The sequence below is a fragment of the Bufo gargarizans genome, unplaced genomic scaffold, assembly GCF_014858855.1.
Source record: "Bufo gargarizans isolate SCDJY-AF-19 unplaced genomic scaffold, ASM1485885v1 original_scaffold_1649_pilon, whole genome shotgun sequence".
Taxonomy (NCBI): domain Eukaryota; kingdom Metazoa; phylum Chordata; class Amphibia; order Anura; family Bufonidae; genus Bufo; species Bufo gargarizans.
The window spans coordinates 394,501-418,262 of NW_025334454.1; the positions used below are offsets into that span (position 1 = coordinate 394,501).

A 23,762-nucleotide genomic window follows, 5' to 3' on the forward strand; every position below is an offset into this window, starting at 1 on the left:
ACATTGGTAGCATATCACTATGTCAGTTGTCGGTTCCACCTCTGGGACCTGCACCTATCTCCAGAACGGGCCCCTGAAAGTAAAGGAGAGCACCTCACATGTGTGCATTCATTTCTATGGGAGTTCCGAAAATGGCTGAATGAGCGCGCTCTGCTATTTTCGGAAGTTACATAGAAATGAATGGAGAGCGCACGGTGCAAGTCTGGCCACGGCTCTATTTCTGTGGTACTTTTTGGCAGTCCCATAGAAATGAATGGTGGGTGGCCACACATGTGCGGCTGCTCTCCGCTCACGTCGGGGTTCCCATTTTGTTCCTGCACCCATCTGACATTGGTGGCATATCCAGGCGATATACCACCAATGTCTCAGATCAGACAGCCTCTTTAATATTACATATTCATAGGTGGGCACTCGTTTTTAAAGAGAGTTCACTACAGACAACATGACCCCCAGTGCTTTGCCACCAGTCACTCCATACATACAGCAATAAAAGAAATAGCATGGAGGTTCTGTCGCCTACAGGCTCTGTCCACCATTGCCCAGGAGTAGCACAGCTAAGAAACAATTCATCCTAATTCTTAATAGATCATCACAATGGAAAATTATTTATTTGTGGAAGAGGCTAATAAAAAGTAAAAAGATATTTGCAGTGCACCCCATTGTCATCCCCCACCATTTACTTTCCCATTGTCACCTCCTCTGAATAACTCGCTGTATTGTGTTTCTGCACATTTGGAGTATGACTGACCCTGTCATTGAACTGTCATTCAGATCTGGTTTTCATGGACCGTGCTTAATACGGAGTCTTTGTTTGAAGAGGATTCCCAGTTACGTCGTGTGCTGGAATATGAACTGCTCAGCCATTCTTCTATGAGTCCAGACCAAGCTCTGAAGGTATCTCCCCCTCCTGTCATCACCCTATTCTACGTAGCTAGCTTGTTCCAAATCTTAGGTGATTGTCTTCTACATTACTTTTTTCTTTCTTTTTTTTAGAAAGCCCAGCATCAGTTGAAGTTGCCCATTGTGCCTTCTGTACAGAGGTTGATGATTTACCGCTGGGCTCACCAAGCCATGGCCACCCCAGCAGATCACCCACTTTTACCTCTGTTTTGGCAGAGGTTTTTTCTCCTGTATCTGAACCGTCCAGGACCACAATATGGGTATGATCGCTCTGCAGATACACCCAATATTAAAGGGTTTGTTGCATCTGGGCATTTATGGCATGTCCACATATGATATGCTATGAATGTCCAGTAGGTGCAGGTGCCACCTCTGGGTCCTGCTCTTTCTTGAAAACGGGGCCATATTTCATGTCGCTCTTTCTTCACTTTTTCGTGTCGCTCTCTTTCTTCACTTTTTCGTGTCGCTCTCTTTCTTCACTTTTTCGTGTCGCTCTTCTTTCTTCACTTTTCGTGTCGCTCTCTTTCTTCACTTTTTCGTGTCGCTCTCTTTCTTCACTTTTCGTGTCGCTCTCTTTCTTCACTTTTTCGTGTCGCTCTCTTTCTTCACTTTTTCGTGTCGCTCTCTTTCTTCACTTTTTCGTGTCGCTCTCTTTTTTCACTTTTCAAAATAGCCGAGCACGCTTATTCAAATATTTCTCTAACTCCATAGAAATGAATGAAGAGAGCCACACATGCGCGTCTACCTCTCCTAGGGCTAGTCCTAGAGGTGGGACCCACACAGACATTTAAGATATATGCTGTGGGTATACTATACTGACCTCACTCACTTGAATGGATAGGGGAAAGGAAAAGCATAGAAGGGGATGCCGAGCTGCAGCCTCTTTGTGCGAAGGTTTGGTGGGAGTCTCAAAGTTCATAAAGTGATGGTATATCCTGGGGGGGGGTGGAATATCCTTGTAAATGGGAACACCTCTTTAATTCTGGATGCTGGTTCCCAGATCTTATATCCATGTATGTGGCAAAGGCTTTACAATATTTGTAAAGTGCAAACAAACATAAATGTAATCTATCCTTCTTTGTATCCAGATTGCCAGCAGAGGGTTGTATCGGGAAGAGGTTCTTTAGCAGCTCAGCCCACACGCACCTCCTTAAACAGATTGAAGCGCGTCGTTGATGGAAGTGGCAGTATTTCCACCATTCAGCCAGCAAAGCGCTGAGAGTACTTGTCCCCTCTAGATGATCCCCCAGTTTTTCTGATTCAGGGAGCTGCTCACAAGACTGCCTGTCTTCTCCAGATCTGCACAAAGAGCTGGTCAAGTAAGTGTTCCCAGTTGGTGAATCTGAGATTCCTGGGTCTGTTTTGGGTGCTGGTGATTGAAGAGATTTTCGCATTATGCCTCCAGTGCCCGGGGTAGGTTGTAGATGATGGCCATTTTTTTCCCTGTGTTTTGATGACTGTTTGTACAGTCCCGATGCGATAGTGTAGTCACATTGCCATGTAGTCTCAGATATCCCCTACCATGTTTGTCCCTTGGTAGGGGATATCTAATACACATGGTAGTTTGCTTTAAAGAGAATCTGGCACCTTCTCCTGACATGCCTGTTTTTTTAATAGCTCCATGCACTCCCCATGTAATAACGATTCTGGAGCATCTATTCTTATGGCTCTATGTTGTGCCATTCCTTTATATTTCTGCTAGCAGTCTGCAGTAAGGGTACAGAGGGGTGGTAACAGTTGGGGGTGGGGGTGTACCTGCATAGTTCAAAAATGGCAGCACTGATGGATAGAGTGAGTCTGTGCAGGTGTACACCCCCAACTGGTTACCTCCCCTCTGTATCCTTACTGCTGACTGCTAGCAATTCATTCATAACTTCTAGTAGAAATAATAAAGGAACGGCACAACATAGAGCCATAGACTAGAGGCTCCAGAATGTTATTACATGGGGAATGCATAAAGCAATTGAAACAGGCATGTCAGGAGTGGTGAAATGTCCTCTTTAAGGTTAACCAGGTTTTGGGATAGATTTTTGGCCCCCTCCAGAGTGTGTTTTATTTTCTATACACAGAGACCCTAAAGTAGCTCTATACCTCCCCCTATACTCTACAGAATTTTTTTTCCTATCAATAAGACATTTGTTGTGTTCTCCTAGGTTATTTAACGTATTTATTGTTTGGCTGGAAGATGACAAGTTGCAGAAGGGAGACGTGTATATCCCATCCCTGCCCAAGCAGTATGACCCACATCGACTGGCTAAGATCATGCGAAATGAGCAGGTGAGAAATGAAATGGTCAAAAGGAATCGGGCATCACATTTCCAACAGGGTTCCTCATGACGGAGAGATATGTCTTAGGCTACTTTCACACTTGCGGCAGGACGGATCCGACAGGCTGTTCACCCTGTCGGATCCGTCCTTCCGCTATTTCGCCGGACCGCCGCTTCGTCCCCATTGGCTCCGGCGCAGTACGGCAGTTCGCGGTGAGAGGCTGCCAGACTAAAAAGTCAGATATGCAGGACTTTTAGTCCGGCGGCCTTTCGCCGTGTACTGCCGTGCTGCGTTGGAGCTCCGCCCCCGTCCCCATTATAGACAATGGGGACGGAGCGGTGGTCCGGGGGCACGGCGAAATAGCGGAAGGACGGATCCGACAGGGTGAACAGCCTGTCGGATCCGTCCTGCCGCAAGTGTGAAAGTAACCTAACACCACTGCATTTAGGAGGAAACATGGCCTTAAAAATGAGCCAGGCGTCGGGAGAAGCGTCCGGGCATGAGTTGAAGAGTCCGCTGTATGGCTTCTGTTTTCTTTGTTTGGCTTATTGACAAAGTCTCTTCCTGTTTGTCTGTGGGGAGATATCTGACAATGAATCAAGCAGGGTGGTGAGAAGTGGCATGGTAGATTCTTCGTCTTATGGTCAGATTCTTCTCTGTGTCTGGCTTGTTTTTAAAACCGTGGGGAAAAATGTATCATGAGGGGAAATTTCAAAGTCCGTTTCTCATGAGTCCATGGAAAAAATATCCAGCTCACGTCATAATCCACAGCCCTGTGCACGGAACGAGCCAAGCAAATCTCTCAGAAATAGAATAGGAAAATCTGTTCCTGCACCAATGATGAAGCTTCGTTGCACTTTACTTCTTCTTGTAGCAAATAACACACACAGACACAATCCTCCACCCCAGCATAGTTGACGCGTTTCAAACACAGATGTGTTGTTAGTCGTAACCAAATGAGATCTCCCTTGTTAGGCTTTAAATACATATCCCACCTCCAATCAAATTAGGGGTGGGAATACATAAACCCAACACTGGGAGGAACTCATTAACTTGCCACATATAACACATAAAATCCACATAATAAAATTAATAAAATGCGTCCCATGTTTTAAATTAACAATCAGTATATAATGCAGACCTCAAATTAAGGCCTCATGCACACGGCCGTTGTTTGGGTCCGCATCTGGGCTCGGATGCGGACCCATTCACTTCAATGGGGCAGCAAAAAATGCGGACACCACCACTCCGTGTGCTGTCCTCATCGTTGCTCCGTTCCGAGGCCTCGCAAAAAAATATAACCTGTCCTATTCTTGTCCGTTTTTGCGGACAAGAATAGGCATGTTACAATGGGCCGCCAGATCCGTTCCGCAAATTGTGGAACGCGCACGGACGACATCCGTGTTTTGCGGATCCGCGATTTGCGGACCGCAAACACACCACGGTCGTGTGCATGCGGCCTAAGTCTGAAAACATGAAAAACACAAATGTAAACAGAATAAAAAAGGAATAAACAACATTCTGTTAATTTTATAAAATCACATTGTCAGGACAATATCATAAGTTGTATCAATATCCTTTCAATAACGGAGGTTGCTTGCTGTTTGTACAAGGGAAATATAGGGAAGGAGAAGGGAAAAAAATGATTGATAATAGATATCAACAAAATTCAATATTTAATAATAATACATTGACCCCTTTCTCATATTTAATCCCATGGGAGACCTGGTATTTACCCTGAAGATCCAAAATGCCTCTCCTTGTAAAAAAAAATTTGCTGTGTTATTTTCTCCGTCCTGAAATGGCAAAAAGACTGAACTGAAGACATCCTGATACATCCTGAGCGGATTGCTTTCCATTCAGAATGCATTAGGATAAAATGGATCAGTTCTTTTCCGGTATTGAGCCCCTACTAGGACGGAACTCAATGCCGTAAAAAATAACGCTAGTGTGAAAGTACCCTAAGCCAAGTATTAGATGTCGTTTTGGCCGTAGTTGAAAAAAATGAAGGGGAAAGAGATAGTGTCCGTGAGCGTCTTGACACTATCCTACAACCATCCTTCAATACATTGTGTAAAAGTCATCCTCATATAAAATAGGGAGACATTTGAGTATGGCATTTTTTATTTGCCAGGAAGCCCGGTGACCTCACCGGCACTGATGGGCGGGCTTTAGCTCTGCCCTAGCCAGTAAAACGGCTAAGGCAGCGCTAAAGCACCTCCATCTGAGCCGGTGATGTCGCCGAACACACTGCCGGGCGGTAGCCTCCGCCGGGCAGTGTGTTATTGTAAACAAAAAAGCCCTTGCCCTGCGCTATCCAGCGCAGGGCAAGGGAGCGGATCGGAGCATGAGATGCTAACATCAGGTGGGCTGCCTGGGTGAAAATATGGGTATGTCTGGGTTCAGCTCTGATCCCCGACAACACCTTTTAAATTGTATGGATTATCATTTAAATACAACATTTTATACCACATTTAGGAAAAAATGTAATGATTTTTTTTTTTTTTACATTATGTCAAGATTTTAGCCCTTCCCTCCCCTTATACTCTATTCGTAGAATCTGTGGATGGAGTTCATTAACATGGAGCGCATCATATTTGAGATCCAGGAATGTGTAAATGCTTGGAACCAAATCAAGGTAGAGATGGACACGAGCTTGCTGACTCCTGCTGTGACTGTGAACATACCGTCTCCATCAGCAGGTACTGTTACCCAGATGGTACTCCCATGGTGCTCTGTGCTCTTCCGCTTTCTGAAGGCTGAGATTTGTCAGTGTCCAAGCTGAAAGCAGAAGAGGCACGGTGCTGGGTAGGGCATCATGGAAATGTCTCTATTTCTCACATTTAGCACTTTTCTATGTAGCTGCTAAAGAGAGAATCCTTCTGAATTTAAAGAAGCATCCTGCACCTTGCCCGGGCATCACCCTGCAGCTTATGAAACCACCTGTTTCTGTCATTTCAACCTCATGTTATATCAACACCCAGGACGCCATGAAGCTTGTGCACAAAGACCTGACTGTTCTTGCAGCAGCATGCCAAGTAAGGACCATGGTTTATCATGTCTGTAGGGGCATCTCATTAAAGGGGTTCTCCGAGGCTTTTCTACCGATGACCTAGCTTCTGGCATTCCCATGATAACTATTCTGCAGGCCAGTACGATTTCAAAGTTACAAAATGTCCAGCGTTTTTTATGTTTTCTACTTTGCATTATTGGCTTTTTTTTTTTTTATAATTTTCAGTGTAGACTCTTAGTTTTTTAAACTTTTTCCAAACACTTTTTTTTTCACTTAAAATATATATATATTTTAAAGCCCCAATAGGGGAATTGAACCTGCAATTGTCTGATTGCCCATACAATACAGTGCAATACTTCTGTCATCAGAAGTCTATCAGTTAGAGTAAAACTGGTATACTTGGTGCGTGGCACGGCCATTGTAAGGCCCATGGCTGCACAGCTCCTGAGCCCGCTGTACTACAGCGCTGTAATAGTACAGGAAGACTAAGGCCCCTTTCACACGGGCGAGTTTTCCGTGCGGGTGCGATGCGTGCGGTGAACGTATTGCACCCGCACTGAATCCTGACCCATTCATTTCTATGGGGCTGTGCACATGAGCGGTGATTTTCACGCATCACTTGTGCGTTGAGTGAAAATCGCAGCATGCTCTATATTGTCCGATTTTCACACGACGCAGGCCCCATAGAAGTGAATGGGAAGCGTGAAAATCGCATACCATCCGCAAGCAAGTACGGATGCGGTGCGATTTTCACGCACGGTTGCTAGGAGACGATCGGGATGGAGACCCGATCATTATTATTTTCCCTTATAACATGGTTATCAGGGAAAATAATAGCATTCTGAATACAGAATGCATAGTAAAACAGCGCTAGAAGGGTTAAAAAAAAAATATATCATTTTTTAACTCACCTTAGTCCACTTGATCGCGAAGCCGGCATCTCCTTGTGTCTCCTCTGCGCTAAACAGGACCTGGGGTGAGCTGCTGCTTTAAATACCGGTTAAGGACCTTTGATGACGTCACTCGGTCATCACATGGTCTTTTACCATGGTGAATCACCATGGTAAAAGATCATGTGACGTACCATGTGATGACCGGAGTGACGTCATCGAAGGTCCTTAATTTTAAAGCAGCAGCGAACCCCAGGTCCTGTTCAGCGCAGAGGAGACACAAGGAGATGCCGGCTTCGCGATCAAGTGGACTAAGGTGAGTTAAATTATTATTATTTTTTTTAACCCCTCTAGCGCTGTTTTACTATGCATTCTGTATTCAGAATGCTATTATTTTCCCTTCTAACCATGTTATAAGGGAAAATAATACAATCTTCAGAACATCAATCCCAAGCCCGAACTTCTGTGAAGAAGTTCGGGTTTGGTACCAAACATGCGCGATTTTTCTCACGCGAGTGCAACGCATGACAATGTTTTGCACTCGCGCGGAAAAATCGCGCATTTTCCCACAACGCACCCGGCTCTTATCCGGGCAAAAAAACTGACGCCCGTGTGAAAGAGGCCTAAGGGTCCATTCACACATCCGTGTGTGTTTTGCGGATCCATGGATCGCAAAACACAGACACTGGCAATGTGTGTTCCGCATTTTGCGGACCGCACATCGCCGGCACTTAATAGAAAATGCCTAATCTTGTCCGCAATTGCGGACAAGAATAGGATATGTTCTATTTTTTTCGGGAACGGAAGTGCGGATCCGCATTTCCAGATCCGGGCAGCACGTCGTGGGGCCCCATAGAAATGAATGGGTCGCAATTCCGTTCTGCAAATGCGGAACAGAATTGCGGACGTGTGAATAGAGCCTTAAGGTGGATTTAGACGGGGGCAATAACCGGACAGATTATCGGGAATGAGGGTTCCTACGAAAGCTTGTTCTGGACAATCTGCCCATCTAAACGTGCCGCTGATCACCCAATGAACGAGTAAAACACTCGTTCAACAGATGAAACTGTCATTAGTGCAGGCAGATCTGCTGCCCAGAAACAGTGCAGCTGTATCAGACAAGCGATTTCAATAGCCATCCCTCATACTGTGGAGGTGATCGCTGCATTCACCTCACTTAACGAGCAGCCGACTGTCAGAAAGGACCGCTTCCTTCCCGACAATCAGCTGCTCCTTGGCCCATCTAAATCCAACTTTTACTATTGCCGCTCAGGGTGGGAAGGGGTTGAAAGATAATGACATGATCTAGGAGCTTACTGCAGTGTTATCTATTGAGCTCAATAATAGCACAGGCCTGTTTCACACTTGCGTTGTGGCTTTCCCGTTTTGAGATCCTATGCCGGAACCGTGCCATCCGGATGCATCTGTTCGGCTGGCATGAAAGTCATTGTAAGTCAATGGGCACCGAATCCGTTTTTTTCGCTAACAATAAAAAGCTTGCATCGGTTTTGTGTCCGGTCAAAAAAATCGGTACAAAACTGAACAAAATGCATCTGACAATGAATGGGGACAAAACTGATCAATTTGGACCGGTTTTGAGATCCACTGCCGGATCTCAAAACTGGAAAGCCACAGCGCAAGTGTGAAACAGGCCTTAATAGTTTTCAGCTTTACACTATTTAACGTGCATGCACCTAATGGAACATAGAGATTGCACACTAGTGAATATACAGTTGCAAGAAAAAGTATGTGAACCCTTTGGAATGATATGGATTTCTGCCCAAATTGGTCATAAAATGTGATCTGATCTTCATCTAAGTCACAACAATAGACAATCACAGTCTGCTTAAACTAATAACACACAAAGAATTAAATGTTACCATGTTTTTATTGAACACACCATGTAAACATTCACAGTGCAGGTGGAAAAAGTATGTGAACCCCTAGACTAATGACATCTCCAAGAGCTAATTGGAGTGAGGTGTCAGGCCAACTGGAGTCAAATCAATGAGATGAGATTGGAGGTGTTGGTTACAGCTGCCCTGCCCTATAAAAAACACACACCAGTTCTGGGTTTGCTTTTCACAAGAAGCATTGCCTGATGTGAATGATGCCTCGCACAAAAGAGCTCTCAGAAGACCTACGATAAAGAATTGTTGACTTGCATAAAGCTAGAAAGGGTTATAAAGTATCTCCAAAAGCCTTGCTGTTCATCAGTCCATGGTAAGACAAATTGTCTATAAATGGAGAAAGTTCAGCACTGCTGCTACTCTTCCTAGGAGTGGCCGTCCTGTAAAGATGACTGCAAGAGCACAGCGCAGGCTGCTCAATGAGGTGAAGAAGAATCCTAGAGTGTCAGCTAAAGACTTACAAAAGGCTCTGGCATATGCTAACATGCCTGTTAGCGAATCTACGATACGTAAAACACTAAACAAGAATGGATTTCATGGGAGGATACCCCAGAGGAAGCCACTGCTGTCCAAAAAAAACATTGCTGCGCGTTTACAGTTTGCACAAGAGCACCTGGATGTTCCACAACAGTACTGGCAAAATATTCTGTGGACAGATGAAACCAAAGTTGAGTTGTTTGGAAGAAACACACAACACTATGTGTGGAGGAAAAAGAGGCACAGCAAACCAACATCAAAACCTCATCCCAACTGTGAGAGTATGGTGGTGGGGGCATCATGGTTTGGGGCTGCTTTGCTGCGTCAGGGACTGGACGGATTGCTATCATTGAAGGAAAAATGAATTCACAAGTTTATCAAGACATTTTGCAGGAGAACTTAAGGCCATCTGTCCACCAGCTGAAGCTCAACAGAAGATGGGTGTTGCAACAGGACAACGACCCAAAGCATAGAAGTAAATCAACAACAGAATGGCTTAAACAGAAGAAATACGCCTTCTGGAGTGACCCAGTCAGAGTTCCTGACCTCAACCCGATTGAGATGCTGTGGCATGACCTCAAGAGAAGCGATTCACACCAGACATCCCAAGAATATTGCTGAACTGAAACAGGTCTGTAAAGAGGAATGGTCAAGAATTACTCCTGACCATTGTGCACGTCTGATCTGCAACTACAGGAAACGTTTGGTTGAAGTTATTGCTGCCAAAGGAGGTTCAACCAGTTATTAAATCCAAGGGTTCACATACTTTTCCACCTGCACTGTGAATGTTTACATGGTGTGTTCAATAAAACATGGTAACATTTAATTCTTTGTGTGTTATTAGATTAAGCAGACTGTGATTGTCTATTGTTGTGACTTAGATGAAGATCAGATCACATTTTATGACCAATTTGTGCAGAAATCCATATCATTCCAAAGGGTTCACATACTTTTCTTGCAACTGTACCTAAAAGATCTAGGATTTTTGAACTGCCTCTATCCTTGCAGAACTGCTTCTATGCGGGAATCCCAGCAAGTGGCCCTGGACAGTGGAGATGCTCGATACAATCCAAACTTTACATCATAGAGAGGAACAGATAGAAATGAAGATGGAGTGCCGGGGAAATTCGAATAAGACGTGCAGCGGTCCCTGCAGTGGTGACAGTGCAAGGTCAGGGATCATTCTGGTATCACGTGTTCAGTGAGTGCCATTTCGCAGTGTTTCGCCAGCGAACACATGCGGGCTGCCATCTTAACTCACAAGTCCGGCGATGCACAGGTAAGCCCTTACCTGTGCCGGGAGCCGGTCTGAAACAAATGCGGTCACCAGGAGCAGGCAGTTCCAAGAACATCCCGATGAAGGCCCCCGGAAACTGCCTGCATCCTGGTGACCGCATTGTGTTCAGACCGCTCGCGGCGCAGGCACAGGTAAGGGCTTACCTGTGCATCACCGGACTTGGTGAGTTAAGATGGCAGCCCGCATGTGTTCGTTGGCGAACACTAGCGAACTGGCCATCACTGATTAGGTTATCCCTGCTTTACACACCTGCTGATATAAAAGCGTAATTCCATTCAGATGTATTCTACATGTTTGCATTATAAAGTACTGAACCTCCCGGATTCCTGCTCCTCTCCCTCCTGTCCTAGCTGTCAGTTCTCTGTCACTTTCCTATGTCTGACTCCTTTCTCCTTAAAGGGATTGTCTGATTTAGAGAAAACCTTTTCACACACTGCATTTAGGCATTCTGAATTAAAAGGGTATTCCAGTCCAGTTAGTAGAAGTTATCCCCTCTGCACAGGATGGGGGATAACTATTAGATCAGTGGGGGTCCGACTGCTTACTACATTGGGGACCTTTTGCCCTCCTAATGAATGGAGCAACTGGTTGAGCATGTGCACTGCTGTTCCATTCATTCCTTATGGCAGTACCAGAGATTGCCAAGTGCTGTACTCTGCTATTCCGGCTGTCCCATAGAGAAAGTGTGGAGCATTAACATACGTGCTTGACCAGCCGCTTCGTTCATTCGGAGGGCAGTGAGGTTTCAACCTCTAGGACCCCCAATCAAGCGAACGAGGACCCCCTTGCCCAGGAGTGAACTAAGTGGCTGTTCCGTTCATTCGGCATGGGACTGCCAGCGATAGCAGAGTACAGCACTTGCAATCTCTGGCAGTCCCATAGAGAATCAGTATAGCAGCGGTGCATATGTTCGATCTGCTGCTCCATTCATTCACCCTTTTCGTGATCGATGGGGGTTCCATCAATTGGACCCCCATACATCATATACTAATCTGTGTACCGTAAATGATGTATGGAAATGTTGTCTTCTGCAGTTTGAAGGAATGCAGATGGACGAAGCCATAAGCCAGCAGCTTCATATGCTGCGGAGGGAGATGAAGCAGTTACAAGCAGAAGCCACCAAACCTACTCTGCTCAACATTATAGAAACCGCTGTCCATCTCGAGAACTTCATAACGTAAGTTATATAAAATAATTTTTCTCGTGCGTGGCATTGGGGGACACAGCACCATGGGTATATGCCCAGCTGCCACTAGGAGGCTGACACTAGAAACAAAAAAGTGTTGGCTCCACCCAGGTGGGCTATACCCCTCTGCTAGAGCCAGAACAACTCAGTCTAGTTCTAGTGTCCGTAGGAGGCAGACATGACCTGCTAGCAGGTCCTTTTTCTGCTAATTTTTTATCTTTTATTTTTATTTTTATTTCTTTTAATTTTTTCCTCTACAGGTAGCAGGGGCGGCTCCATCGTGTTCCACCTTAGTTGTCCCCCTGCGGGCGCGTACTCGGTACCTTGCAGCCACCCAGTCCCCAACGTGACCTGCTTCCGCAGTGGATTCCGGCGGACCCACGGTTTCCGTGTTGAGTCCGCCGAGGGGGTGGTCATGCTGCGCCTGAACTAATCGGAGGGTGAGTATGTGCTTCAGCCCCAACCCCCTCCCCCACCCCCCCACCTCCACTTAGTAAGCTGGGCCTTTGGGGGGGGGCACCTCTCCTTCTTGGGGTCTCCCCCGCTCTCCTCTCAGGGGGGTCGCCATTCTGGAGCCTTTTTTAATGGTGTCGGCCCCTTTAAGACGGCCGGTTTCGGCCCTCGCTCTCCCTACCTCGGTGGCTGTGTCCCCTCCTCTGCCTTCCCTCGCTGGCTGTTTGTTAGCCGCTTCCGCCTCCTGCGCTGGCGGGCGGGGGCCTGCCGGCGGCGGCGCTTTTCTCCTCCGGCGGCACCCTGGCATACTAGAGGCCGCGGCTTTTGCCTGGCCTAGGCCGCGGTCACGTGGGCGGGCGTCGTCTCCGCCTCCTGGGCTTCCCGGGCTTCCTCTCTGCCTCTCCCCTTGTGGGCGTTCCTCCGGAGGCCTCTCTTCTTTCCGCCCAATCCTGCGCCAGCGCGGGCTGCTAGGGGGGCGGTTCTTCTGCCGGACGCTCTCTCTCTCTTCTGCCTGAGCTGTGCGGCCGCGTGCGTCCTCACTCTGTGCGCTCCGGATCCTCCAGCTTCGGTTTTTTCTGGGACACAGCACCATTGGTCGTGGTAGGCAGCCTCTGGCTGACTCCTTCCTCTTCTTTTCAGGTTCCACCACCGAGAGGCCATCATGTCTTCCTCTGGTCAGGCCCCCACTCCCCCTGCCGCCATTTCCACTCATTACGCCTGCTCTGTGTGTAGCAGGAAGTTCCCATGCGGCCAGCCTACGTCCCTCTGTGTGCAGTGCCTCACCCCCGGGCCCGCCCAGTCCGCTCCTGCGGCCTCTACCTTGTCGGTTCTCCCGGAATGGGCTGCTACCCTGTCCCAGGCCATAGGTAGCCTTGCTAGCCTCTCCCAATCCCTGGCGCAGTCTCTGGACAGTCTCCCTGCCCAGATTGCGGCCGCCTCTGGCAGGGCCTCTACCGCATGGTGATACGCCTGGCGACAGTTCCCAGCCTCGCTCCGGCTCTCGGTCCCGCAAACGACCACGTCGGTCTCGGCTGGGTCTCACTCCTCCCTCAGTTTCCCCGGGATCACTCCCGGCTAGGTCTGTAGTCCGGTGAGATTTCTTCTTCAGACGCTTCCGCCGCTCCTGGGGACTCCTCCGCTTCAGATTCTGATCTGAGCGGTGTTCGGCGATGTCGGCAGCAGTGCAGGATCTCATCAGAGCCGTGCGGACGCACTCCACGTGCAGGATGTCCCCTCGTCCTCCTCCATGGAGGCAGTGTCCTTCCGACGCTCTAAGCGGTCCACTGTGGTTTTTCCCAATCACGAGGGATCTGGACGCTCTCCTTGCCAGGGAATGGCGTCACCCTGATCGGCGCCTTCATCTCACCAAGGCTTCTGATGTTCCTTATCCTTTCTCTGAGGATTCGGTCACAATCTCTTGGACGATGCCCCCCCTGGTGGATCCTTAGGTCGCTCGTCTGGCGAAGGCTACTACGCTTCCCCTGGCTGATGCGGCTTCCTTGTCGGATCCCGCTGATAAACGGGTCGACTCCTTGGCCAAGTCCGTTTTCATCCGCAGCGGGCGCCGCCATCCGTCCTGCGTTTGCCGCCTCTTGGGTCGCCAAGGCATGCGCCGATTGGGCAAAGCAGCTTTCTCCGTGCTTTACCTGCTGACTCTGAGCAGGGGACTTGGCAGTGCTTGCCTCCCAGATCTATCAGGCCTCCAAGTTTCTTTGTGACGCCTCTATGAATCGGCTCGCCGCTCCTGGGCGCGCGGCCGCAACTCTGTGGCTATCCGCCGCACCATCTGGCTTCGTTCCTGGGCGGCGGACGCCGCCTCTAAGAAGGCTCTTTATCTCTCTTCCCTTTCTTGGTGGAAAGCTCTTTGGGAACGCTTAGAGGAGCTCATCTCCGAGGCCACTGGAGGTAAGAGTTCTCTTCTTCCTCAGAATCAGCCTCGCCGCCGTCGTTTCCCCGGATCGTCCTCCCGGACGCAGTCCTTTCGGTCCTTTCGGGCCCCTCCTGCCCGATCTGACAAGAAGCCTCCAGCCTTCCTTCAAGTCCCGGCCCTCTTGGCACGCCAAACCCAAGCCGCTCGTCCCCAGCCCACTAAGCCTCCTTCAGCATGACTCGATCCCCGTCATGGTGGGAGGGCGCCTGCTCGTCTTTCGGGATGTTTGGCGGGGCAAACGTAGAAGACGCTTGGGTTCTCGAGGTGGTCTCTTCGGGTACAAAATCGAATTCACCGACCTCCCACCAGTCGGTCTTCTTGACGTCCCCCCCCATGTCTCCCGCAGCCGGGCAGACAGTTTTTTCAGGCCATTCATTCCCTGCGCGCTATTGGGGGTCATCGTTCCGGTTCCAGAGTCAGAACGTTTCGGGGCTTCTACTCGAACCTGGTCACCGTCCCCAAAAAGGACGGCACTCCGTCCTAGCCTGGATCTGAAGGCGCTCAATCGGTTTGTCCGGGTCCGTCATTGTCCGCATGGAGTCCCTCCGGTCCGTGATCGCCTCCCTGGAGTTGGGCGAGTTCCTGTCGTCGGTCGACATCAGGATGCCTATCTCCACTTTCCCATCGCCCTCTCCCATCAAGTTTCCTTCGCTTCGCGGTGGGTTCGCTTTCATTCCAATTTGTAGCCTTCCCTTCGGTCTGGCCTCCGCACCAGGGTTTTCACCAAGGTGTTTAGCTCCCCTAGTGGCTCTTCTTCGTGCCAGGGGGGTCGCCCTGGTGACATTACCTGGACGACCTTCTGATTCGGGCCCCGTCTCCCGAGGACAATTCTGTCCAGCCTGAGCATCACCCTCTCGGCTCTTGCTCGGTTCGGGTGGCTTGTCAACCACTCCAAGTCCTCCCTTGTCCCACGCCAGAAGATGCTCTTTCTGGGAACTGCGGTTCGATACTCGCCTCGGGCGGGTGTTCCTTCCCCCGGAGAAGGTGTCTTCTCTTCATGCGGGGGTACATCTTCTCCGCAGGCCGTCCTCTCTGACCATCAGGACGTGTATGCGCGTCCTGGGGAGGATGGTGGCCTCATTCGAAGCCATTCCTTATTCCCAATTCCACTCTCGGGACCTGCAGATGTTCATCCTGTCCAGGTGGGACAAGTCCCCGGAGGGTCTCGAGCGCCTCGTTCGTCTCCCTCCTCAGGTTTGTCTGGATCTCTCCTGGTGGTTGCTTCCCCGGACGGTGTCCCTGGGCCGGTCCTTCCTCCCCCCCAGTTGGCGCGTGATCACGACCGATGCCAGCCTCTCGGGATGGGGAGCGGTGTTCGAGTCCCTCACGGTTCAGGGTCTGTGGTCTGTTCAGGAATCTTCCCTGCAGATCAACGTTCTCGAACTCAGGGCGATTTTCTTAGCACTGTCGCACTGGACTTCCCGTCTGCGCGGCCTCCCGATCCGGATTCAAACGGACAACTCCACCGCCGTGGCTTATCTGAATCATCAGGGGGGCACCAGGAGCGTGATGGCCCTGCGAGAGGCCTCTCAGATCCTGCGATGGGCGGAGTAACACGTTCCCGTTCTCTCCGCCGTCCACATTCCCGGGGTCGACAATTGGGCGGCAGACTTTCTCAGTCGTCAGCTCGTAGACCCGGGCGAATGGTCTCTCCACCGGAAGTGTTTCATCAACTGTGTCTCCGGTGTGGGAGTTCCGGACGTGGATCTCTTCGGCGCTCGCCTGAATCACAGACTTCCGCGCTATGTTGCGCGGTCCAGGGATCCGCAAGCTCTTGCGGTCGATTGCCCTGGTTCTGCTTGGTCCCAGTTCGACCTTCTGTATCTCTTTCCGCCCATCCCTCTTCTGCCTCGAGTGCTCAAGCGTATCAAGGCGGCCCGGGTGCCGGCGATTCTGGTGGCCCCAGATTGGCCCCGCAGGGCGTGGTACGCAGATCTCGTGTTCCTGCTCGCCGACGTTCCATGGCGTCTTCCCCTGCGTCGCGATCTCCTTTCGCAGGGCCCTCTGTTCCACCCGAATTTACCGCAGCTTCGTTTGACGGCGTGGCTGTTGAGACCGCGATCCTGAAGGCCCGTGGTCTCTCGGACTCTGTCGTTCAGACGATGCTTCGCGCTCGGAAGCCCCAGTCGGCCCGTATTTACTATCGGACCTGGAGGGCGTATTTTGCTTGGTGCGAGTCCGCACGTTCTCGTCCTCTCCTTTTTTCGGTCCCTAATATTCTGGCCTTTCTTCAGGCTGGTTTTGATAAGGGGCTTCGCCTGGCTTCTCTCAGGGGGCAGATTTCTGCCCTTTCGGTCCTTTTTCAACGTTCTGTGGCCACGCGGGCTCAGGTTAAGACTTTTCTGCAGGGTGTCGCTCGCCGAGCCCCTCCTTTTCGTCCTCCGGTGGAGCCGTGGGACCTGAATCTTGTTCTTGATGCTCTTCAGTCCTCTCCTTTGAGCCCTTGGCAGACATCTCTCTGTCGTTTGTGTCATTTAAGGTTGCCTTCCTTGTGGCTATCACCTCTATCCGTCGGGTTTCCGAACTGGCGGCGCTTTCCTGACGGTCGCCTTTTCTGGTGTTCCATCGGTACAAGGTCGTTTTGCGTCCCGTTCCTTCTTTTCTCCCTAAGGTTGTCACCCCGTTCACATCAATTGAGGAGATTATCCTTCCTTCCTTCTGCCCTAATCCTTCTCACCCTCGGGAGAAGTCGCTCCATTGCCTGGATGTTGTTCGGGCTCTCCGCTGGTAACCTTCGCCTCACGGAACCCTTCCGTCGTTCGGATTCTCTTTTCCTGGTTCCGGCGGGTCCTCGTAAAGGTCTGCCTGCCTCCAAGGCCACCATCTCTCGCTGGGTTCGGTCGGCTGTCAGGAGGCCTACGCCGCGAAGGGTCGCGCTCCCCGTCCAGTCCACCGCTCATTCGACTAGGGCAGTCGGAGCTTCCTGGGCGGTGCGTCATCAGGCTTCGGCTGCCCAGCTTTGCCGGGCCGCCACCTGGGCGTCAGTTCACACTTTTGCCAAATTCTACCACATTCATTCCCTGGCTTCTGCTGATGCCAGCCTGGGGCGTAAGGTTCTGCAGGCAGCGGTGCTTTAGGTTGCCGTCTGGCGATCTTCTTCCCTCCCTCAGGGACTGCTTTGGGACGTCCCATGGTGCTGTGTCCCCCAATGCCACGCACGAGAAAAATGGATTTTTTGTACTCACCGTAAAATCCTTTTCTCGTAGTAGGCATTGGGGGACACAGATCCCTCCCTTTCCTTGGAGCATCTGTTCTTGTTCGTGGTTCCGGCGTTTGCTTGTGGTTGTCGGGTTCCCCAGTTCAAGACTTGTTGGCACTCCGTTTCTTTTTGGTTCAGGTGTGGCGTTCCTACTGCTTTTGGTACTGACTGAGTTGTTCTGGCTCTAGCAGAGGGGTATAGCCCACCTGGGTGGAGCCAACACTTTTTTGTTTCTAGTGTCAGCCTCCTAGTGGCAGCTGGGCATATACCCATGGTGCTGTGTCCCCCAATGCCTACTACGAGAAAAGGATTTTACGGTGAGTACAAAAAATCCATTTTTTAAGGCACATAAAAAATTGATGTTTTCATGTGTCACAATAATATTTATGAGCCTTTACAGCACCTCATTGACCTAAAAGTTTGAATTTGCTTACTGGCAGATCCCCTTGAAAGCATGCTCCCATACCTTCCCATTGGTAAAAGTGAAATAACATGTTTGTTTCCCCACATAGGGCTTTGGTAAATGCATATAAAGTGCAGTCTCCGCCTGAGATACAGAAGATTGGAATCGGGACCTTCTTCGCTGTGGTTGAGTTTGTGTGTGATGAGACTCAGCGCCATCCTCCATCTCGGCAATTCTTCACCTCCTGCATTGAGATATTGGGACAGGTACGTTTTTAGCCTAGCTGTGAGCATCTCACTTTCACTTTGTGCTGTCACTCGTTCATCTGATAACCTTTTACCTCTGAACTACTAACAGCTCATAAACACTTATTTAAGGCAGTAAGATAAGAATTGAGCTATAAAGAGTGTTTATGAGCTCCCAGGAGATCAGAGATAAGCTTCACATGAGCTGAGCTCCCTGACAGGACACGGTGTATACACAGAGCCTGGTACTAGAGAATCTCAACCCTGTACAGAGAAAGGGGCTGAAAATAAGCACTTATTTAAGCCACATTTTTATCGGTAAGATAAGGGTTGAGCTGTAATGAGTGTTTATAATGTGAGAGAGCAGAGATAAGATCCATCTGCTCCCCAGATGATGGAAAAGACAAAATCCACAGGCAGCTAGTAGAACATATCAGCTCTGTATGCAAAAAAGAATTTCATATTTTTTATAAGACCAACTGAAAAAAGGATTTTTAGCTTAAAATGAGTACAATGCAGTAATAAAAAAAGGTATCCATAGCCTTTAAATCCTCACTGTCTTTATGACTAGCTTTCATATCCAAAGCTCATAATCTTCCCCTTCCCCAAGGTGAGTAAAAATGATTAGAAAATGTCTCAGCATGGTGGCCTTTTTATCCCCTGGGCAACTTCCTAATTTTTTTTATTTAGATGTGGGTATAGCCTTTATAGCATATGGGTGACCCTGTTGGTTTGCAACTGGCAGATTTTAAGTTCAAATTAAATCAGGGGCAACATGTCCGTGATATTTCTGTGTTCTCTCTTGTTTCCCCCCCTACTCCAAACACTTGAGATTAGGAATTTTGTGTCGGTGTAAGCCGATACTTTCTGTGTTCATGGACACATACGACATACATCATACAACATATGATAAGTCTCTTTGTTAGCAGCCCAGAGAGTTGTTGCATCTGTCTGTAAATTGCCTTATTGTGAAGTGAATGTAAAGGTCCCCTTGTTTCTTCACATCATAGGTGTTTATAAGTGGAACCCAGTCAGAATGTCGGCCGGTCCTGCAAACTATATTACAGAATCGGAGGTTGTGCAATCTGCTGTCCCCGTATTTCACCCCAGCCGCCTCTCCTGGAGAGTTTGTGCATTTGTATGAAAAAGTGGTGGAAGCCATATCTGAAGACAATAGTGATGTGATCTTTATGCTGCTAACTAAGGTAGGTTGTGTGTCAGAAACCGAGACATAGCAGAGCTGAATTTGACTAGGTGCCCCCCCTACTAGCAGATACTCAGGGTCCTTTAACATCAATGGGTTGTCTTTGTAATGCAGGACGGTACAGGTCCTCCATAACGAGATATGTTTTTTATAACCGCTCTCCACTCTGACAGTGAGGATCCTGAAAAGAAGAACCCTTCTAACTCCATATTTCCAAATAACATATAGAGTACAGTGTCCCCATTTGAAGCGCCCTCTTCTCTAAAAAGAATATGTTAGATGGGGACTTATCCATGTCTCAAACAACCCCTGATCGCAGCAGCATTCCGAGAAGCCGTTCGTTCCCTATAGTAGTCTTGGTCCCTCTAAAGGAACTGTGGCTACTACAGGAGTAGTTCCTTCCTATGGAGGCCTGCAGGTGGCAGTCGCTTTTTTAATTCCCTAAGGGGACTTAAAATGTGTAAAAAAAAATATAAAAATAAAAATATTTTAAATTAAATAAAGTCAAATCACCTCCCTTTCCCCGTTGTAAAAATAAAGATCATTTGCACTGCCGTGTCCCAGAATACCTGAACTGAAAAACCTGAAAAAAAAATCAAAATGGCGCATTCATTGTTTTTTTTGGTTGCTTCATTTTGCCAAAAAATTGAATAAAAGGTGATCAAAGGCATACACGCTAAAATGCTATCACTGAAAACTAAAGATCATCCCCCCAAAAAGTTATGGTGGTCAGAATATGGTAATGCGAATCAAAAATCATTTTTTCAAAGTTTTTATTTGTTTTAAGTAATAAAACACATGAACCTGGTTGAATTGACCCAGAGAGTGAAGTTAACAGGCCAGTTTTACCGCATAGTGAAAGCTGTAAAAACCCATAAAACTATGGAAAAATTGTTCCCCCCCAATTCTACCCCATTTGGAAAAGAAAAATCTTCCCACTACCTCATATGCAATATTAAATGGTGCCATTAGAAGGTACAACTTGTCCCGCAAAAAACAAACCCTTGTACGGCTATGTGAACGTAGAAGTAAAAAGTTATGGGTCCGGGAAGGCCGAGAGTTAAAAAAAAAATGAAATGAAAAATGGAAGTAGCCTAAGATGATTATAATACTCACGTTACAGAGCTTCTCATATTGTTGTTTTCCAGTTTGATCTCAACCACTGGTTGAACTCTGCAAAGCCCTCCATGTCTGAGCGGAGCAAACTTCTGGAGTCCGTGCACCTGGCTCTGACCCTGTGTGGCCTGACACCTGATGAAGATCTGCTGATGCCTTTCAATATTTTCTGCAAGCACTGGAGCTCGATCCTACGCTACCAGTTCCCCGACCATTACAGTGACTGCCTGAGGCTGCTCATGCAAAGTGAGCCTCTCTCTTTTTGCCTCCACTATAGCTATATAGCGGTCATTTGTTGCTATAGCATGCGGTTGGCTTTATTAATCAGTGCAATATCTATGAGGGAATAAAAGGCAGAAAACTGATTATGGGCCTAATGGGCAGATCACACATACATGCATACGTGGCCTTAAGGTATATATTAAGTATGGTGCCAGAAGAAGCAGCACTTCAGAGGGGCAGATAAAGCTTTCAAATGCTGTTTTCCTATAGGAAAGTTACCAGAGGTTTTGGCAATTTTTAACTTAATTGGATATTCCCATCTCATGGCACTAAGATGTGTCCAGAGGTTTTACCCCACCGATCATGAGAATGAAGGGGCCACTTAGGCGCCGCACCTCTTTCTAAATTTTCCCTGCACCGCCACACCCTGACCACCCAGCTGAGCTGAGAACTGCAGCGTGGCCCCATTCACTTAGCAAGGGCCCATCTGTGCAGGGAAAAACAGAGGGATATAATACTGTTTCAGCTCTGCATCCCCTTCGATCTCGGGATCGGTGAGACTCCCACCAGTCATGAAGTGATGGCTGCAAAAGCGCCTTGAGGCGATTTAGTTCGCATTTGTAGCGCTATACAAGTTATTCATTCATTAATTCATTTACCTAGTGATAAGGGAATACCCCTTTATATGCATCACTTTGCAGTACAGAAGTTCTGTCTAAGGGCTCATGCACACAACCGTGCCGCAAAAAAATGCCGCCCGTGTGCCTTCCGCAATTTGCGGAACGGAAAAGGAGGCCTATTATAGAGATGCCTATTCTTGTCCGCAAAACTGACAAGAATAGGACAGGTCTTTATCATTTTTGCGGGGCCAGGGAACGGAGCAATGGATGCAGACGGCATCTTTTGCAGACCCATTGAAATGAATGGTTCTGTATATGGACCGTATACGGAATCAAAATACGGCCTGTTAGTGGCACTAGTGGCCCTAAGTTAGTGGCACTAGAAATCTGTGATGAATTCAGCGTGTGTTTCTTCTGAACTCATTCCAATGTCAAATGACTTAGATTCTATCTCCTCTTATGTCTTGCAGGTTCCTCAGAGCAGCTGCTCAGCCCGGAGTGCTGGAAAACCTCCCTGAAGGCTGTGGGATGTTACACCCCAAGAGTCCTGCCAAATACCGTGAAAGTGGATTCCAAGGATCCCCTCGTCTTTCCGAACTGCACTAACAAGATGTTGCTGTCAGCAGAGCAGGTATCGGGCTGCTGGTTGTCAGATAGTCCTGCATCTGCTTGAGCGCAGTCACTTCGCATTGTGCAAGGACACCACCTCTCTTTATTCAGAAGGTCATTCTGGAATAGCATGTCCATGTCCAATGTCATTTTCCTCAATGCAATTACACTAGAAAACAGATGCGGGTGCATTGAAAAATCTTCCACAAAGTCTTTCATACCTGCATGGCTTCTTCTGGGGCTTCAGGAGATGTGGGCAGATATCATTTTGGCATTTTCATGCCTGTAGTCTATAGTGAGACATTCAGAACTGCTCGTAGATCCTGCTGGTCTGCTGACTCCCTGTTTCCGCCACTATTTTTGCATCTTTAGCTGATGGGTGGAGATATTACAAGCTGCTAAAACTATCTATCATCATCATCGCAGTATTTTTATGCAACATACTGGGGCACATTTACCAAGAACGGCTTTTTACGCCAGTTTTAGTTTCCCGACTTACAGAAAAATATATGGCAAGAAGAATTTATCAAAATTATATCACTGCAAAGGAAATATTCCCTTCTAAAACTTGACTTTTATTAAATATAGGTTAGAAAACAAAAAATATAGGAAAAAAAAACTATTGAATAAGTAGATAATCAAAAATGTTCTATTGCCCGCATAATACACCTGTGTGGCCATGCAATACCAAATATATTAGTGACCTTCAATCAATGGGGGAAAAAAAAGAGTTGGACATAGCAAAGCAATTTTCTGTTGCGTTTTTAGATATCCTGTACAACTCGCGGTTCTGTAGTACCGGATAATACTTGAAAATGCTGCCACCTTGAAGAATGGAGTCGGGAGTAGATCCATCCCTGAGGTGCCCCTGCAGCTACCCCTGCCTGAAAGCAGAGCACCCGCCCAAAAAGTGGCGACCCCACTTATCGGTGGATAAGCCCTGCTATGTCACCTGGAAGCCTCTAAAAATGACTCTTCATATGCTTTGTTAAAGCCAGTCTTAGTTTCCCTCTCTGTACTGACGCTAGATATGTCTATTTTATGACATCGTCATAAATGAGGCACATTTGTGGCAGTCTATGCCCCTGAAGTAAAAACTACGCCAGCCCCTGTCTCCATACGTAAATGTAAGACCCAGCTCCAGCACGGCCCCCGGCATGCCTCCACCCCTGTCACGCCCAACTGGCGTATTAAGATGCAAAACCGGCCGTGCGCCAAAATTGTGTCGCACGGCCGGACAGAAAAGGGGACTTGTGACACTTTTTACGTCTAAAAGTGTTGCACGACCATTAGTAAATGTGCCCCACTTGTGTTATCAGCATGCGACATGCAGCAGAGCCCTAAAGCAGAACTGTCAATCACACTGCATCTGGCCCACTGTTATTGTAAAGGGATTGACTGGGCATATTCTACCATCCCAATCTGACATCGAGCCTGCACAGACGCAACGGTACGCTGGACAAGACAGTTGACGAGGCACCCGCCTAAAGGCCAGCGGGTATCGTGCACGTGTTGTCATGCTTAATGCCCCCAGCATGCAGTTGTCTTTCCATGCCCGATGTCTTATCAGACGGGTTGGTTTCCCTTGACAACCCCTTTAAGACTATTTTCTCAGCATTGTATTGCATGCAGAAATCACCCTGGTCTTCAAAAGCAGGTAGTAACATCATTACCTACGATCATTAGGGGACAGATCACACAGGTTGATGCAGATCGTATGTTGTCACCCATTGCACGTATGGTCAAAACATGGTAAAGTACCAGAAGAAGAATCGGGCATGTTGAAATCTATCATGCCTGATCCTGCTTTGTCCCAACAT

The 23,762-nt window shown here is 48.2% G+C and overlaps 1 pseudogene; it reads left to right on the forward strand.

The window, feature by feature from the left end:
- LOC122923491 overlaps window positions 1–22,021 on the forward strand; it is a 60,656-nt pseudogene extending 38,635 nt beyond the window's left edge.
- The last annotated feature ends 1,741 nt before the right edge of the window (window positions 22,022–23,762 follow it).